A 13002-nucleotide genomic window follows, 5' to 3' on the forward strand; every position below is an offset into this window, starting at 1 on the left:
AAAGGGTGCTTGTGGATATGGGAAACATCGTGACTGAAGTCAAAGCAGATGGGATGCACAGACTAAACCAGCCTGTCGAGTTTGTGCTTTATTAATTAGACATGTTATCAAGAGTCATCTGTATTTTCTTTCCTTTCCTCTTTTCAAACCAGTTCTTCTGCTTCTTTGCCCGCCGAGTACTAATGAGGAGCAGAGTTTGAGTCTGGAAGATTTGTATGGCAGTGCTTGTTTGTATCAGTGTGTATGAACACTGGAACCCAGGGTGAGAGCTCAGGGGAGCTCTGAGTTGTAGGCATCTTCAGACTTGAGCTGATGGTGCTGTCTCTGTAGCATCTTCTCCTACACACCATCACCTCCATGCAGTGGGGTTAGCTGTGCAAGTTGCTGTAGGATGTTGTGCATGTTAGAATCTTATGTGGACAGCTCCAGGTTGTGCCCAGTGCCTCTAGGCATGGCCCTGGGCAGCACTGAGTAGAGCCCAGCTCCATCCCCTTGCACCTCCCTGCAGGGATTTGTGTCCATTGGGTGGGATCCCCCTGAGCCTCCCCTGCAGCAGAGCTGCTCCAGAACCTGCAGCACCTCAGTGGCCCTACGCTGGGCTCTCTCCAGTATGTTTGGCCCTGTAATACTAAAAATGAATTGATGTATCTTAGATCTGGTCTGTCATGCTCATTCTAACAGCATCAGGTGCATACTAGTTTTGAGGAGTTTGCTGAATGTGGAACAGCTGGGAGCTGAGGATCAGTGCTGCCTTTTGAATCTCCATCACCCAGAGGTGTTCACAGGTTGGTATCTGCATCCTAAATGGCAGTGCCACTTATCTGCCTGCAGAAGGTGACATGGATCATAAAACCCTTTGAGTGTGGCCTGACCACATCTAATGTGGGAGCTGCTGAAACCTCACAAAGCCAACGCTGGCTGAGGGAAGCACGTTTCAGACCCACACTTTGGGGACGTGGTTTAGTGGGCATGATGGTGGGTTGATGATTGCACACGATGATCTTAGAGATCTTTCCCAATCGTAATGAATCTATGATTTGTTTCCCAGCCTGCTGGTTAGAGGGGGTTCTGCTCATTAGCCCTTGACAAATGGGAGGGAAGTGGCTGTCCGTGGTCGGTGTGGCAGCTGGCTGTGATGCTGCACAGATCCCTTCCAGCAGGACAAGGGGTGGCTGTGTCCAGGCTCTTCCCTTGCACACACCTCTAACTTATGTTCCCCTTGAAGTCCTTTCCCCAGGCATGCATGCCTTTGTGCCTGCACAGTGTCTCCCATGTTAATAGGATGTGGATGGCTTCCATCGGTGAGTTAATTGGGTCCCTGGGTGCGGGGATATTTCCTGCTGCCACATCATTTGTTTTTTCTCTAAAGCTCTGCATCCACCTCAGGTGCTTTGCTGCTGGTGGAGATGCGTGGTGCTTCGTTATCTGCTGAGCCTGAAGGCAGCAAAGGTTAAGTCACAGCTAACCCTCCGGGACTGCCTTCAGGCTGGGGGGCTCATGCTCAGAGTCACTTTAATTGCAGCACATTTATTGTGATTACTGTAAACAGAGCAGGAGCTCTGTAGTCCCCTTTACAAGCTCCATCCTCAGCTGGAAAAAACTGAGTCAGATGCTTCCTCATCAGCTTGTTTCAGACTTGAGTAACTTAGCCTCTAACATGTGTTTGAGGCTGATTCTTGCATCTGAAAGCAAGCAGCCCTGTTGCTAGGGGGAGGGAAAAGCCTCTGGAACGCTTATCTTCAGCAGTCCAAAACTGTAGATAACATTGAGTCACTGTTGAAAGCCTCAAAGCAAAACAGATGTTGGGTTTCTAGTGACTAAGTATTAAAGGTGCAAGATGAGCATCGTGTGTCTAGTTTTAACTGAAGCATTTAATTTGTGGTTGGCAGCTTAGACAGAGCATGAGCAAACAAGGTGCTAGGCAATAACAAGGGCCGAGGAATATCTAAAATGAAACCTGTGAAGAGTCCTGAGAAAGAGGACCACCCCCAGGACTTCCTTCCTGGATGTGTGCATTAACCCCGTGTACTTTGTGATGTAGGGACTTGCATGGTTGGCTGCTTAGCATCATGGCATCGGAAAGGACAGAACGATCATGGCTGAGCCATCGCTTCTCCCAGCTTGTGAGGACAGCCAAAGCCAGGGCTCCATCCTGAGGCTCTTGCAGAGCTTAGCTGCACGTATACTTGGCTTTTGAGATCTCTTTTCTGATGGTGCCTTCCTCTGTAGGTTTTCTTAGGAGCATATAAACTGAGCTTTTAATCTGTCATCCTACTTAAGGATAGAGGAGCAGACATCAGCCCTTTTTGGCGCCTTATTTCGCTTCATTCTTGCATTTAATTGTTCTTGATTGGGCTCTTAAGACTTTCTCTGCCAAACTCAGGAAGCTGCAAATTAAAATAATTATCATGGTGATGGAGGCAGAGAGGCCAGCGGGTTCCAAGCCTCTGTGCAGAGGAGTGAGTTGGGTCTGACCTGTTCTCCTGGGACACACTGGCTTTCCAGGGTTAATTTTGCTTCCAACTTGTGACTGTGAGTAATCCATTTGTGCTGGTGGGGTCGGTCTATTCTCCCAGTTAACTGTGATGAGAGGGGATGGCCTCAAGTTGTCTCATGGGAAAGTCAGGTTGGATATGAGGAAAAATCTCTTTTCCAAAAGATGTGCACTGACACAGACTGCCCAGGGGGTGGTGGGGTCACCGTCCCTGGAGGTGTTCCAGACCTATGGAGGTGTGGCACTGAGGGACATGGTCAGTGGGCATGGTGGAGTGGGTTGGAGTTGGACTTGGTGATCTTAGAGGCCTTTTCCAACCTTAGTGACTCTGTGACACGGGGAGATTTAGGTCTCCCTGAAGAATATGACGATGGGTTGAACCTTCTGTAGGGAGATGAGTACCTGCATAAATCCAGCTGAATTTGAATCACAGAGCACTTCACGATCACAACTTGTTGGATACAGTGCTGTACAAACAAGAAATGACCAGATAATTGCTCTCTTGCTGCCTTGAATTAACTTCTTTTTCTGAAATTTCTACCCGCCACTGTGAATGCTGGGATGGTTATAAGCAAAGCTGTTTCAGAATGGCATTTTTAGTGCTTTCTGTTAAGAGTGGAAGGAGGGACAGAGCCTTCTACTTTAGCAGCAGTAATCTATCTCTCACAAGTTGTGGTCTGTGTACCCACCTACCACTGAAACCCAAACAAAACAGAGGTTTGTGCAAGGGCAGGAAGCGTTTTGGGTGTAATTGCTGGTAGACCTTTACTTTCATCCTTTTGGTTTCACCCAGCAAAGCAACTGAACAATACTGCGGTTCACTTGGGTAGATTTATTATGAACTCTGACTGTGATCTAATTTGACGTTTTTGGCAGCTCTGGGGGTTTTAAAGCCTCCTCTGTAACATGTTCCTAGCTGTGTTAATACAAACAAAGGGGGGAGGAGCACGGTGCCCCAGTGCTGGACCTTCCAGTGGGCTCCTCTCCATTGGCCTTGAGCCTCTGCTCTCATAGCCTTGTGCATGGGTTGGGGTTATCCCAAGCCCAAGTTTGACTGGGCTGAACTGGGAAACTGGTCACTCCCATCATCTGAGCCAGGTGACGTTGGTGGGAAGCGTTCAACCAACTGTATCAGATGCCCTCAGTTGTATCAGAGGATGGGTTTGGGGCAACTTCTGGGCTATGGAGGCTGAAAAATCAAACCTTGTCCAGAAGCATAGTGAAAACTCATGGATCGTTGAATGCTGGATGCTGCCCCACAAAGCCCTGTGTCATGGGTAAGGTCTCGCCGTGATGCCATCATGACTTTTCCCCATGTATTTCTCTCTTGTTCTCATTAGTTTACCCGCCTGTAATTGGGCTGTGATTTACCATCAGCTCTTTAGGGAAATCTGCCACAGTGCTGTATAATAGCGTAATAAAAGTGTAACTGCTTAGCTTTAATGTGTCAAAATTGCCCATTTAAAATAGAACATTGGAGCCGTGAGAATCTGTGAAACAGCTAAGGCTTGTGTGTGGGGGGGAATATGGGTTAATGGACCATGGCTATAACTGGGGGAAAACTCTTCCAGTTTGGGTCTGAGGGAACAGTTTATCATGCCGTGGTTAAATTGCTCAATCATTGATCCTTTTTCCATAGCTGTTTTAAATAAGCCACTCCAAAAAGCTTCGGTGTTTCCGGTCTCATGTAGCACCTCAGGAAGGGTGTGGGTATTTTTCCCCCATACTCAAATCAGTGGTACTTTTCTCACCTTCTTCCCTATGTTCTCTATGTGTAACGTTTCCCCTATTGTTGTAAATGACCACTTTGTCCCATTGTAGAGCAAACACCAGCTGCAATTCTGTTATAGGGGAGCTGAGGTCTGGTAAGTTGGCTGTATGCTGCAGGGCTGGGGCTGGGCACACGGGTTGTTAGTGGTGACACCTGTTTGGAGACAGGATTTGTGGAAGGTGAAATACGAGGGGATTACTCTACATTGCTGGGAGGCTGCAGTCCAGTGATTTGTACTGCAGGCGCTCCCTCTGAAGTCAATGAGATTTGCAAAGCGTGTAAATCACTATGGAATTTGGCATTTTCCTAGGAAAACAGGGAATATTTTTTTGCTTGCATATAAATTACTTGTAATAAGACTCTGCAGACACGGCTGATCCTTCTAATCGCACCGTTGCTCTTTGCAGTCCCAAAGTTACTCTTTTTCTTCTCTCGTTTTAAATCATCGTACAACAATGAAATCAATATAAAAGCAGCAGAGGTGTTTTAGCTATCTCAGACCAACCCGGCCTCATCACAACACAGCTTGTGTGGTTTGGTGTTAAGGTGTGTGGGAAGTGTGGTGAGCTCTGGTTGAAAACGAAATCTAAAACTGGGAAGAGCTCCACACAGAAACTGAATGCATGTAGAACTGAATGGCTGAGAAAATAGCCAGGTCCCATTAAACTCGTTGCCAAGGGAATAATCCACTTGTCTCTTCCACCAGCTCAGTGGAATTGTTTTTGTTTTCATCCCTCCTCGCTAAGTACTCACGGCTCCAGAAGAGCCCCTCGCCTGCTCCCTTAGATTGGAGATCACCTCTCACACGCCTTGTCCTACAGACCCTTCCCCCTCTCCATAGCCCTCCTTTGGATGCTCTCTAATAGTTTGATGCCCATATACTGTGGTGCCCAACCTGCACACAGTGCCTGAGGTGGGGCTGTGCCAGCAGAGAGTACCACTGTGTTGCCACCTGAGAATCACAGTGACCGAACTACTCACAATCTCATGAATCCAATGCATACTGCATTGCACAGCCTACTTTAGGTCCACCATTAGAGATGTGAAACACGGATGCAAAGGTGCTCACTGTAAACATACTGGAAGAGAAAAGTCCAGAAGGCACCTTCCTCTGTGCCAGCCCTCCAGAAGGACTCAGGTATTTCAGAGGTTGCTCTCCTTTTCCCCCAGGTGCTGCCTGGCCCAGTAGAACGTCCCACTGTTGCTCCCAAACATTGCCTTGCCTAGAGAAGATAAAACAAGGTTGTGTTTAGGGTTAAGTGGAGTAGTTTGGGATGCAAAATCTGGTGTGGCTGGAGATTTCTTCAGCATTAGGCCAAGTGATGTACGTTCTTTGTTGTTCTGTCTGTGAAACAGAGCACTTCAGGACTAATTTTTCATTTGTTAAGCTCCCAGTTTATTAGTTCAGTGGATAACATTGGGCTACACCCCAAAATGGTCTTCAGCTCTTCTTACTCTCCCTGGCTTCTGCAGTATGGTGTACCTCCAGATGTAGTTAATATAATCACACAATTATTAAGATTGGAAGATAAAGTCATGTAAGATCACCAAGCCCAACCCATCCCACTGTACCCACTGACCACATCCCTCAGTGCCACATCTCCACGGTTCTTGAACACCCCCAGAGATGGTGACCCCACCACTCCCTGGACAGCTGTGCCAGTGCCTGACTGCTCTTTGTGAGAAAAAATGTTTCCTAATATCCAACCCGAACCTCCTCTGGTGCAACGTAAGTCCGTTACCTTTTGTTTGCAGTGCTAGAACTCCATGGATTTATTTCATAGAATCATGGAATGATAGAATGGCTTGGGTTGGAAGAGACTGAAATATTGTCATCCAGCCCCAACCCTCCGCCATGGGCAAGGTTGCCCAAAGCCTCATCCAGCATGGCCTTGAGCACATCCAGGAATGGGACACCCACGACTTTTCTGGGCAGCAGTGCCAGGGTGTCACCACCTTATAAGTAAAACATTTCCTCCTAGCATCTAACCCAGATCTCCCTTTTTTAGTTTAAAATCATTCCTCCTTGTCCTATCACTACCTGCTGGCATAAAAAGTTGGCCTCCCTCCTGACTATAAACTGCCATTAATACTGGAAGGCTGCAAATAAATTTAAATATTTTGTATACGTTATAAACACTCAGCTACAATTTTAGACAGTAAGATCTCATAGCTTACAGAACTCGAAGGTTGAACTACACCAGAACTAAAGTTTTCTTAAAATCCAGGCTTCATTTTCTGCAGTTTAGATGCAACATCATTCAAATACAATCATGGTACTTCATGGTACATGACTTGTGGTTGGTTACACTCCTTCAAATAGAGAGTATATAAATACAAAAGCTTCAGATTGGTCAATGGGTTTGACCCTTTTCCTCTTTTTTTTCCCTCAAATTTGTGAGCATTTTTAATGCAGCTGATAGTTATTTCACTTCTTTTTCCAAGTAACACACACAGAAGTTTTCCTTACTCATGAACATCGTGGAATCTCTACTGGGATGCCAGCAGAGAGAGAGACAATCTGGAAGTCACCTTCCATTGGAACGTGCAGCTGGAGACCATAGGAAGACTTTGTTATTTCTTATACGTGCAGGATCTGTTGTATGAGACAGTCCCCATCATTCACAATGAAGCTGAAACCTCTGGGGACAATTAAAAAAAAAATGATTTGCTTGAAGTGGCTGATCTGTGAGAGCTGGCTCACTTGGCTTGGCACAAGCCAGTAACCAGGTGTTTCTCTCTTCCAGGGCGTATCGAGGATAGTCATCAGCCTTAATAAGGATTGATTGTGTACTGCCCATCATCGTCCTGATTGGATACCAAGTAGAAAAGCTTCGGCCATTGCACTGAGAAGGTGAACAGTTGGATGAACGTCCCTGTCAAGGTACAGTGTGAACGTGACTGTGGTGCTTTGAATGTGAAGCTGGGGCTGCTGTAACACATCACCTTTTGAAGGTGCAGAGTTTGCAACAGTCTCATGGATTCACACCTCACAGCCTTGCAGCAGCCACTTCGTTTTCCCCAAGTTTGGTCATGATGAACTAAGCTTTTTAAGGCTTTGATTTGATGCAAACCTTCACGAGTCCAGTATTTTACTTTTCCTTGAATGAATCTGTCATTTTTGGAACTTTTAGTTCATGTTGCAAGTTGCACACAGTTGGATGTTAATATTTGCTCTATTTTGAAAAGGGTTTTTCATAAGGCTGTTTTTTTTTTTTTCTTGGTCATACAAACCAGCATTAGGTTGAAAGTACCTGGGCACAGATGTTGCATAATTCTGGTGTGAATGGGTTTGTTAAGGAGGAAGAGAGGAAAAAAGAACAGAGCCTTTTTGATGAAAGAAGGGTCATGGAGTAAGAAGGAAGGTCATGAAATAAGAAGCAACGTTACTCAGCGTGATAGTGAGTTAAAAACCAGCATCCAGCAGGGAGGTTGTGGGCAGTTCTTGTGATTGAAGCTCTTCTAGGATTGTATAGCAAATTGAGATGTGCTTGAAATCTGGTGATTTTTATAAATGGGGCTTTTGCACAGCATTTTTAGTTGCTGTGGCTTTTATGTTTGCAGATTCACACTGTCTAGAGATGAAGTTTGTGTATGTGGTTTGGTATTTCCTTAAAACTTTCACATAGGTTCCTGTTGACACTGCAAGCTTCACAAACTTGACCAATTTATGGTTTCATGCAGAAATTCTTTGAATTCTTTTGCAAACCTGGTGTGATAACCTCTGTTCCAAACTGAAGTGACTTATAGCTTTCATGGGTGACTAAATGCTTCTCTTTGAATCTGTGGGATGCTTAGCAATATGTTCCAGGTCTACGTGTGTGTGTGTGTGTGTGTGTGTGTGTGTGTGTGTGTGTGTGCATATGTACTCAAATGAATTTCGTACTGTTTTACTACGTGTATTTTCTGTTCTGCTTGGCTCCCACTGGGCTCGTTCTGCTGTTGCAGATACTGTGAGCTGTTAGACCAAGCACAGCAGTGGATGCTGTTACTGTGTCATACAGATGCTGTGGGCTTTTTGACTCTCATGGGCTACTGGAGAGAAGCATTGGGCTCAGTGGCTTTTCATCCTGGGGCTGTGAAATAGCCATTGCCACCTGGCAGTGTTATAGCACCATTTTATGGGTTATTTTTTAGTGTTTCACCACACAGCACCTTGATTCAGATTACAAAGCATTCTGTTTTGGATTTTATGGTGGAAGACTACTGCAAGAATACCGAAAGGAGTCCTGTAGATGTATCTCCAGTCTTCCTTGGGCATTGTTTTCTTTGGTCGCGTTTGCTTGTCACAGGCTACTTTTTCAGCAGTGTCACTCATATATTCCTGCTCAGATTTACCATAGGGTATAGCAGTGGCAAACCTAGGGAGTTAGCATTTGCAGTGTGCAGGTAAGAAAATTTCAAATCTTAGTTTTTAGAACCTCATTGGCTTTTCTCATTGGAAACCTTGGGATCCCAAGTGTCTTAGTTGCCTCACGTTGGACAGCTCCTCTGGGTAGAGATTGCAGTTGTCTCATGGTTTCTAAAGCAACAACACTTTCAGACAAGTAGTGATAGGATGAGAGGTAATAGCCTCAAGTTATGCCAGAGGAGGGTCAGGCTGGATATTAGGAAACATTTCTTCTCCTAAAGAGTGGTCAGGCACTTTCACAGGCTGCCCAGGGAGTGGTGGAGTCACTGTCCCTGGAGGTGTTCAAGAACCATGGGGTTGTGGCATTGAGGGATGTGGGCAGTGGACATGGTGAGGATGGACGGGAGTTGGACTTGGTGATCCTAGAGGTCTTTTCCAACCTTAGTGATTCTGTGATTCTTTGAACGCTGTTCTGTTTTTTAATATCCATCAGTACCCCTTGTCTTGAGCTGCAGCATCCTATTGCAGGGTGTTGTTGAGGGGTGAAACTTGCTCGATCCTGCTGGATCCCCAGGGTTTGGTGCCTGTAGCACTCTACCCTGGACAGGAAAGTTTCACCCAGCCACTCTTGGGTTTGCACAGTTTTTTCCAAAAGAGTGTCTTCTCTGATCCCAGCAGGGTAGGAAGGAAGTACTGTGGGTGCTTCACAGAGCTGGCCAGGAAGCCCAGTGTTTCCTGGGGCACAGCTGGGCTCAGTTTGGTGCCCAGTCCTTCAGCATCCAGGCTTCCACAAATAGTCGTGTTTAGAGAGATACAGCACATTGTTCAAAAGCACTGTGGTATTTCAGTGTTAGGCTAGCAGAAAGGATGGTTCCTTCAGAATCCACAGAGAAGCTGAGCTGCAGGTCGGGAGCTGCATTTCAGGATTGCTGCCAGCAGAGCTTTCTTGGAAACCCTCCCATATTTAGCAGAGGTGGAGGTCTCAAGTTGAACTTGAGATGATAAACCACGGAGGTTTTGGCACGGCAACATGTTTGGATGCTTTGTTCTTGGCCATTCTGGCTTGGGTATATAGGTGAACCCCCGCCTGGGCTGGCTCAGAAACTTCTGTTCAAGTTTTTAGCAAGCAATTTTTCCACTGAAAAGGGAAGTTCTTTAAGACTGAAACATCTTGGTGTTTTTTTTGGATGGAATTCTCCAACCCTTTGGCAACACACATTCTAGTTTTCTGATTCAGATCAGTGTTCAACCTACCCTTTAGGGTCATCATTTTTCTTAAAACTGATGTTCTTCTTCTGTGTCTGCACCCTCTGCTGTGTAGCCATGCAGCTTACTTGCCTGTCTGCACCTCTTGTGATGCACCAAGACCTTCCTTGGCATAGAAAATGTCTTATTTCTAGTAAATCCCACAGCAAATGGGGGCAATTTCAGAAGAATACATGGAAAAGAGACAGAGCTGTGGACATAGCCTGGAGTGGCAGTTAGCCTTGAGCCTGGGTAAGACTTGTCTTGGTCTCTTTTTTTTGTATAGATGTCCATCGCTTTCTCGGAGTATTATCATTCAGTTTTTCAGAAAACTTGAACATTTATGTTCAGAAAGGAAGAAAAATCTCTCCCTTACTCCAAGGGCCATTTTATCACCTTTGAAATCCCCATGAGAGCAGTTTGTCAGAATACACTGGGGAATGCGGAGTACTGAGCCTAACTGAGCTTGAATGCTCCATTGATTTGAGCTCATCTGTATCAGTGAGATACAATGGGAGCAAAAATCTTTTTATCAGTGACTGCACGGGGTTAAGAAGGAAGATTTCCCTAAGGTTCTTCACCACATTTTGTTCTCTGAGGAGGCCCTGAGAAAAGCAGCTGCACTGAGAAGCTGGTAACTGCAGGCAAGTAGCTGCACGTGCCAGTGTGCATACCCACATGTACGTACCCAGTGCTCTCCCAGATAGCCTACAACCTGAGAAAATGGAGATAAAATCAAAAGACAACTGATGTTAATTATGTTTTCAAGGCAATTGGAGATCGGTGGAAAAATGCTGGGTTGAAACCTTGTGGGATTTGCGTCCTCCCAGGTGAGGGTTCTCCTTGCAGCCCTCCCAGTGCAATTTGGTGCTGGGTGTGGGAGGAAGGCTTGGTGGCTGTGACCATCACCTATTGTTGGGGTCAGATGATGACAGCTTTTGTTTTTTGGATGACACAGATGTTACCACCAAAACACACTTATTCTTTCCTCGTTGGAAACACTTCCTCATGTCCCATGCTGGATGTTTCCTGTCATGTTGGAGGAAGCCTACCCCTGCTCTTGAAACTGCATGGCACAAATTTGGATTCAATAGAAGTTTTGGCTTTAGATTCAAAAGCGAAAAGCAACCATTCTTAAACACGGCTGAATTTCTTCTTCCACCCACTCTCTTTTCCATTTCTTTTCATCCTCACCAAAATCTGGCCTGTGTTTTGGGTTTTGGACAATGGTGAGGTTGCCAGCCCAACTTTGCATGCCAAATGAGCTCCGCAGAAGCAAAGAGGAAGGCAATTCTGAGAAGTCTGGATGTCCCTTTCCTTTATAGCGAAATAGTTAAGCAACCAAGCTGACAAAAACCAGATGTTAGACGCCTGGAGTTTACAGGTAAGCCATGTGGATTAACCATATTAGAAATCTGTCTATTGTGATGGTTAAATGACCTGGCTTCTGTGATGTGAGATGGGGAAACAAACAGAACAGCCATGTGTAAGGACCCAAAATCAGATAGACCGCAACATATGGGCATGAAAACCTGTATGAGACAGTTTTTCTTGCCATGCCCTTCTGTGTTAGAGTGATCTTAGGCCAAGAACTGGCTTCAGTTTTTTTTCTGATCTACCTTTTGTGCCTACAGACACATTACAATAGTGACATCAAATGTGTTATTGCACTGAAACTGTTCTGCACATCTTTGACTTGGACTAGATGACCTTTATAGATCTCTTCCAACTCAAATGGTGCTATGATCCTTTGGTGCATTTGTGGAAATTGCACTTGACCAGTAGATATTATTTAAAGGATAACACATGCTTGTGTTGTATCCCTTAAGGTGGAAGATCTTCCTTCAAAGAATCATGACTAGACCAAGTCAGTGCCTCGTGGCAGATATTAAGGGGATAAAAAAAGTCTTAGGAATGATCTTTCCCTCTGGCATCTTCACTCAGGTTCTACAGTCAGTCATGTCAAGTGGAAAGGTGAGATGCAGGAGCTGATATGACTTCCCCAGGGGTGAGAACTTATAGAGCTGAGACCCAAACACTAATCTCTTTAATTCCAGATCAGTGTTTCACTGTGAGATAATTATTCTGTTTGATTAATCCACGAAATGCCTGGAAAGCCATAATGCTGTGTACGCATTGAGGAAACCAACTACAGGCCCTCCTTTGAGCATCTTAAGAGCCATTTGCTTTCCCCAACACCTTTCTGCTTGAACTGTCCTTTGAATACAAGTGCATGCATCATCAGGGCTGAAAAGCTCCACATATTGCTTCTTGTTCATTATTTTCACCTAACAGTGAGTAAGGTTGTGTTTGTTAAGCTTAGTTTCCTGAGGATCCAAGAGTGGTAACAGAAGACAGCCTGCATTTACCCTTCTGTCCCAAGGAGCCTCATGAACCATCAAGCAATCGCAGCCACATTCAGACAACTTCAAAGTCTTCGAATTTTGCAAGTGCTGTGAAAATTGAGAAGCAGGGAGGTTGAGTGGAGAGATCAGAGCGCTTCCCAGGTTTGATGGTGTTCTGTAGTGTAGATTGGCTTCTTCCCTGCTGCTGGGTAATCCACATCTGTAGGATGACACCAACTTCCCACTTGAGGTCATGAAGTCACCAACACCGTGTGAGTGATACTGGGCAGTCATTTTGCCCCTCTGCTGGTTTAAACTCTTAGGGAATGTATGGTTGGCTTCTTTGTTCACTCGGAGGCACATGCTGCCTCTTTTACAGACATTAACAGATTTACTGCCAGCAGCTTGCAAACTGAAAGCACTGTAAATGCTGTCAGTGCCCCACGGCTGGAGACCCTCAAGTATCTAATGCACCACGCTGCAAGCTGTGAAATTGAAAATTCAGCGCAACTTGAATGCTTTTAGGTGGTAAGCAGCAGAACTAATGAAGCTCAGCATGCTAATGAGGGAGGTATTTATCGTCAAGTGCAGTGCTGCTAGGGAGTAGGCAGCATTCAGCTTCACCCTTGGAACCCTTCTGGGAGTCTTGCAAGCAAGCTGCATTGCAGCAGAAGAAGCATTGCCAGCAGCGAGTCCTCCAGAGGGAATCTGGGTTCAGGAGAAGAAGCACAACCAGAGGAGCTCCACGGAAATGGCCCAGAAAATAAAATCCCGTGTATAATTTATAAAAGAGCTT

The 13002-nt window shown here is 45.5% G+C and overlaps 1 protein-coding gene across 3 annotated transcripts in view; it reads left to right on the plus strand.

Annotated features, from left to right (window-relative positions):
* The window catches only part of PTPRA (protein tyrosine phosphatase, receptor type A), a 98014-nt gene that overhangs the window by 13055 nt on the left and 71957 nt on the right, over positions 1-13002 (plus strand). For 2 of the 3 annotated variants that reach the window (XM_046939922.1, XM_015286026.4), the window contains exon 2: positions 7013-7149. The exons of the other annotated variant lie outside the window; for it this stretch is intronic. The gene's annotated coding sequence lies outside the window, so the exon portion shown is untranslated. The remainder of the gene's footprint in view (positions 1-7012; positions 7150-13002) is intronic. 3 annotated transcript variants of the gene reach the window in all.

Source organism: Gallus gallus, chromosome 4 (genome assembly GCF_016699485.2).
Source record: "Gallus gallus isolate bGalGal1 chromosome 4, bGalGal1.mat.broiler.GRCg7b, whole genome shotgun sequence".
NCBI classification, from domain to species: Eukaryota; Metazoa; Chordata; class Aves; order Galliformes; family Phasianidae; genus Gallus; species Gallus gallus.